A 6,968-nucleotide genomic window follows, 5' to 3' on the forward strand; every position below is an offset into this window, starting at 1 on the left:
TGTTGCTGCGCGTTTGCTCAGAGTGAAGGAAAGAGGAGACCAGCTGCACAGGCAGGCTGAGAAATGAGAAGCAGGTGATCGGTATCGGCAACAAGAGCCAATGATCGCCGATCACCGATCATACACTTTTTCACGRAAATCGGCCAATTATGATCGGTGACTGATCGATCGGCACACCTCTAGAACAAATTGTTTCTTTTCTTCTGCGTTTAGTTTAAAGCAGCTGCACTCACACTGGGTTCCTTTGTGCGAATGTATCAGTACATGTCACGTTTGAGGTCTGTCGACTGAATTACAGTTTTCCGGACACTATTCTGAATAATATGCCTCTGATACTCTGGTACATGTGCCTTCGGTGTAAGTGTGTGTGCAGATAATCCAGTTTTATCAGCAGAATGCTCTTCCTGCCAGGTTTGACCCAGCTCTCTGCAGTCACAGCCGATTTCTCACACTCCTGAAACTGGCTCTCCGGAAACTATTCATCTCTCTCCTACAGGCGTCTGCAATCCCATGACAATTTTGCTACTTCAACAGTAACTTATTGGTTTTTAATAATAATAATCTGAAGCATCTGAGTCTGTATTCTAAACGGCTCCGGCAGAAACAATAACACAACCCCAAAGAAACGCATCAAATAACTCTTGTGTACTCCATAAAAATTCAGTTGAACGATGAGGCTGAAGTGGAAAACAAAGAAACGCAAAGAAAGACAAAGCACATCTAAATATCCACCACAAGAAGTTTCACCTTTTGCTTTTTCTAATGGATGAATTTTCCAAACTTTATGGTCTCCAGCTGGCAAACTATAGCCAGGAGACAGAGCGTTGCTACTCCTCATTGATTTTTTGACTCTAGCTTATCCTCCCTCTGTATCATCCATTTCATTAGGCTTTGCTTTCAGTTTATTGGGTTTAAGGCATGAGGCTCTGAGGGAATATGTGCTGAGCTTATTGCTTTGGCCAGCTGATTGAGATGAGTCTTATTGCTGGACACTGGAAGACCAAATTACCTCTAGAGAACTGATGCTTTTGCTTTTTTATACTCTATAGAATGCATTAAAGTGCAAAGCACGATCATGTATCCTAAAAAACACAGTTAAAAATAAGTTTAAAAAAATGATTTTACTGCAACCCAACTTCCTGAAAAAAAAAACCAAATTGCTAATCGTAAATTAGCTGCCAGCAGTTGATTTATTTACAGAAATTACAGCATAAAAGCTGCGGGATCAGTTTACAATCTAGTAGCGAGTTTGTTGGTTTATATTTTATTATAAAGTGCTAGTCACTCACAACTGTGAACTTGTTAATGCATCAAGGTTCATTTAATAATCATGGTGCAAATGCAATGAAATTATCATTTAAAAAGCTTTTAAATGTCCAGTAAAGGTAAAAAATAAAAATAAAAAAATCTGTCAAAAGCATTCAATATTATATTCAAAAGTCAAATCTGAACACAAAACGCGAAAATAGATCCATGTGACTTGACCTGGCCACAAAAATTGTGCTATACACATTTGTATGTCACATTTCAGCAGCAAGACAGTTCAAAGTGTTACATCATGAAAAACAATAATAATAATTCATGAACAAAATATCAACAGCAACAACTTTTTGAGGGATTTTAAAGATCCGTCTTGCTTTATATAATCTGACATGACGCCTCCTGTCAATCAATCCTGATTCTCCTACTGTAGCACATCTGGATAGCTGGCTGTCTGTCGGCGCTACCTTTCGAAAACCGCTACCGTCGTATTTCGCTCCATACCGAAGATCATCGCAGTTCGCGCCAAGCAAGGCTGGTAACGACATGCTGACGGCGAACTGAAGCCGTTTATATGTATATAAATTAACAGCATCTTAAGGAAAGCTATAAATTAAATTAAGCTTGCCGTAAACTTCGACGAAACAGGTGAAACGAAACTTCCACAGTTAAGATTCGTAATAATCTGCTGAGTAAACAACCTGTGACGTAATGTCGGTGCGCGCATGTGCATTGCCGCAAGGCAGGACGGATTGTTGGGTTGCACACCTGGTTTGGTCATTGCTAATCATGGAGTTTGCATGTTCTCCCTGTGCATGGTGGGTTTTCTCCGGGTACTCCGGTTTCCTCCCACAGTCCAAAAACATGACTGTCAGGTTAATTGGCCTCTCCAAATTGTCCCTAGGTGTGAGTGTGTGTGTGCATGGTTGTGTGTCTCTGTGTTGCCCTGCGACAGACTGACGACCTGTCCAGGTGACCCGCCTCTCGCCCAAAGCGTTATAGCTGGAGAGGAACCACAAACCCTCCCGACCGCACCAAGGGACAAAGGTGTAAGAAAATGGATGGATGGATGGATGGATGGATGGATGGATGGATGGATGGATGGATGGATGGATGGATGGATGGATGGATGGATGGATGGATAATCCCAGCGATCAAAGAGATTTCAAGGAAAATGGGAAATCATGGTTAACGCTGTCAGTCTGAGACGTGCAGTCCCAACAGCTGTTACCCAGAGGAAATAAACAGTGGAATACAATTTATTACATAAAAAAAAACATTCTGGAATAATGCAAGAAATGGATCAAGGCCTGCAGCCGACCTCATGTCTAGGTGGAACTGTGACTGACCAACTGCACGTCCATCTGCACTGGTGGTAAGTATCTCATTTTTTGTCATAATGACACTTATTGATAGTCCAATCAGAGATAGGTGAACGTAGTGATTTTATTTGTGTAGATTATGACTGTAGCTTTGTGGCCTGTTGTCTTATGAGGCAAAAATGACACAAAAATGTTTCAGGCGATACACTGAGTTCCACAACTCAGCCATTATACAACCGTTTGCTTGTCGGAGGTTTGCTCTGCTTCCTCATGGGGGCGGAGCCGGCATCATGTCAATTAAAACTTAGTCATCTGCTGAATATGTTGAGAAAAAGGAAAGGGTAAACAGAGTCAGTTGTTGTGGGATCATCTTTAGCCTCGTGTTGCGCTGGRAAAGCTAAATATGTTCTTCTGTTGAGTTTCTGTGCTGCAGTATGAGTGTTTTGGTGTTTTMAACKTAAATAGACTTTTTTTTCCCCAAAACAGAAGAAAATATGTCAATTTTTAAAAATGCCCTCTGGTCAAACTTAGACTGAATTGGTTATCAAAGATTTCCAATTTCGTTTTTAAGATACATTTAGCTTTGGAAAGCTAAATTTGGAAAACCAAACCAAAATGCTAATGCTGTAATAAAATCATTTTCTTACACTCAGTACTGTATGYATGTATTGCTACACCCATAACTCCTGTGAATATCTGATGTTGTAAATCAGATAGGTTTGAGTTGTAAAACCTAAAACAAACAGAAGGTTCAAAAAGATATGAATACATTTATGCGTCTTTTTAATAACTCCTCAATTCCTGCAGCCATTTGCTTCATATGGATAAAACTTAATTGTCTTTTATTCCCCCTCGTGTGTTTGCCTCTCATTTCCTTCTCACTCACCCAGATAGCAACGCTCACTTTTATGGCCACCTTTCGTTTCTGTCAGCCAATCTTTCTCCGCGGTCTCCAGAAGCTTCCATCAGTGATTACACATAACCCTTTAGTAATTAAGCTAAGAACACTGATGGGCCTTCGGGTCGTAAATAAACCACTATAAGTGATATTAAAGTATGGGGGAGAGCACTGGCAGGGGGAAACATGTTGTCAGGAGTTTTAGATAAACACTGACTGTGCAGCACTTCTCCTCCTCGCCCAGCTTTAAGCAGTGTTAGGTGACAGGGATTTATTTATCAGGAGCCTCGTCACAAACATGATAACTTATCAAAATTACAATTGCAAAGTCTGAAGGCAGGGAAGTATGGTTGGATTAAAGATTGTGATCTGCTGACAATGTGAAGATGATGGAAGATAAATTAGATGAACACAGTAGTAAAGTGTTTCTCTTTTTCTGATAACATGCCACGTTTAAATAAATCTGTATCTTTGGAGAAACTCTGCTGTGAAGCTACGAGCACCATCGTAAGTCAAAATGTTTCGGTTCCACCTTYACTGTGGGACAGATGCTGAAWGTTAAAATAGATCAAATTTAATCAAATGGGGTTTTCTCAGCAGTTTATGAGTAGTAAGTATCTTACTTACAATAAATAAAACTCCTAGTGTCTTCTCAGAGCAGAGTAGTTTTGAAATTGTGTCTGAGAAATGTCATGTTTAATAAGAATGCTCTTTTAAAAAATCTCTGACATAATGCAATGTGTTGTGAATTGTTAGGGTGCAGAAACTTGTCTTTAACGGGAAAAACGCAGCAGCCAGCTGCAGTATTTATCAMAGAAACAAGGAGCTCTGTGGAGCATTTCTGTACTTTTGTTTGAAACATGTCTGGTTGTTACGTTTTACCTCCGTGATGCTGGATTCAGYTGAAAGGAGGAAAAGCCCGTGTTCAAGGCTGCAATCCTCTGTGATTTTGCAACAGAGAGAAGTAGCTTTCTGATCGGTTTTCATGTAAACAATGTTACCAAGGTAACTTGTACAAAAATAAACTGGTGAGGAAAATACAATTTTATAGGTTTTATTATTATTATAATTAGTYTAAGAAGCTTTATTATATTCTCAGTGTAAGTTATTCTGGCTGGATAAATGTTAAGTTTGAATTGATGTGGCATTGCTTTTAGAAGCAGGTATCTCTGCAGATGATGTAGGAAGGACCAAACCTGATTGGACGAAAGTAAATCCTTTTTTCATGCTTCTATGGCAACAGAATTTCATTTATTTTCCACAAATTTTCTGTTGTAACAGAGGTTATCAGAAGACTTATTAAGCTTTTAACAGCAGGCAGATTGTGTTAGCTGGTCTCACATCAGCCATGCGTTCTTCCCTCCCTGCCAGATTAAGGAAAATAAATAATTTGTTCTTAATAACTGGATAAATACATGAAGCAAAAAATAAAATTGATAGCAACTGAGCTATCAAATGCGGCTGAGTTGTGAGAATAACCAACACAGAACCCTGCATTGTTGTGTTTGAGAAAAATATTTAAAGTGCAGTAATATCCAGTTATAGAAGCCTAATTTTGTCAATACTGAAACCTTTTACAGTGTCATAGTTTAGGTCAAAAGGCCATTGAGCTGGATTTGTACTACCGTGTTTCCCCGAAAGTAAGACAGTGTCTTACTTTCTTTTTATCCCCAAAAGCCCCACTATGTCTTACTTTTGGGGTATGTCTTATATTGGAAAAAAATTGTCGAATTTTTTGTTTTACCGTATTTTAAGCAGGAGGCGGCAGTGACAAGTGGCGGCAGTGACAAGTGCAGGGGACGGCGCGGTGACGTATGGAGAGGGGGACGGCGCGGACGTGGGCAGGAGGCGGCGCGCAGCTAGATGAGAGGGAGGCGGCAATTGCCGACCCCCCTGAAACCCCCGATATGTCTTACAATCGGGGAAACACGGTAATATGGTGGCCTCTCTGCATTTAAGCTGTCACTTTGTAATCAACATAACTAATAATCTAGTCTTATTCCAAGCTAAATATTCATTTTGTTTGCTAAATTGTTTCTAGTTGACTGATTGAATTTGGACGTGTTAAAAAAAAAAGCTGTGGATCTGAAAACAACCATGGAGCAGAAAATAATCCAAAAGAGTAAAAATATGTGCACCCAAAATAGCAACGGAGGTGCGGTGGCAACGTTCCCCTTCGCCCATCCAGTCATCGTTCTTCTCTCCCCTCGTTCTTCCTGTAGTGAGATTATTAAAATCATAATGAGACAGTTGCCGTTTTTGGAGACCGAGATGAGAAGAAGAAAAAAATCCTCCTCATTGCTGAAGCTAAATAATTAAAAGGATGAAAGAAAATGACTCTTTTTGGGGAAGGATTATTATTATTAGCCAAAAATATCTAGACCGACTTCTGCATGACGATGTCTTCACTAAAGCTATTCATATGCGTGCCATGCACATGATAATTAGACTTGAAATATGAACAAAAAACGCTGCTGAAACATATTTCAGATCCGTATAAGAGCAGAAAATGGAGACATGGAGCCTGCATTTGCATCCTGACTTTATTTAGCCTTTAGCTGTTTCCAACAAAGCAGATTTTCTTGTTAAGTGTCACATAAATTTCCATCGTGTTCTGCAGATTCTCCAGACTGACGTTGAATAATAAGGATGTTGTTTACCTTGCAGCTGTAATACTAACAGAACTCATTTCTGACTCACGACATTGACATGTTTAACGTGGTTACTTCCAAACAAAAATTAATCTTTGGGTATTTTTCTGTTTTGGTTTGAATTTATTTATTACATTCTGTATAAAACTTAAATACCATCCATCTTCTTGCACCCTTTTCCCTCAATGGGGTCGGGAGGGTTGCTGGTGCCTCTCCAGCTAACGTTCCAGGCGAGAGGCGGGGTCACCGGGACAGGTCACCAGTCTGTTGCAGGGCAACACAGAGACACACAACCATGCACACACACACTCACACCTAGGGGCAATTTGGAGAGGCCAATTAACCTGACAGTCATGTTTTTGGACTGTGGGAGGAAACTGGAGTACCCGGAGAAAACCCACCATGCACAGGGAGAACATGCAAACTCCATACAGAAAGACCGGGGCCGGGAATCGAACCCAGAACCTTCTTGCTGCAAGGCAACAGCTCTACCAACTGCGCCACTGTGCAGCAACTTAAATACCAACAAGCAAAAATTCTGTTGCAGGATCATAAACAATTAATCATCTCTGATTTGACATTTATAGACATATGTTTGAGTAAAATGAAAATTGTCCTTTTATTCTAAGAACTACTGACAATATCTCCGCAATTCCAAGCAAAAATGTATTATTTATTTGCAGATAATGAGAAATTGTCAAAGTAATGAAAAAGATGCAGAGCTTTCAGACCTAAAATAATTCAAAGAAAACAAGTTCATATTCATTTAGAAACAATAAAACCAAAGTTTTAACTCAGGAAGAGTTCAGAGATTAATATTTAGTGCAGTGGTTCTTA

This window comes from Poecilia reticulata, linkage group LG7 (assembly GCF_000633615.1).
Source record: "Poecilia reticulata strain Guanapo linkage group LG7, Guppy_female_1.0+MT, whole genome shotgun sequence".
In the NCBI taxonomy this organism is placed as follows: domain Eukaryota; kingdom Metazoa; phylum Chordata; class Actinopteri; order Cyprinodontiformes; family Poeciliidae; genus Poecilia; species Poecilia reticulata.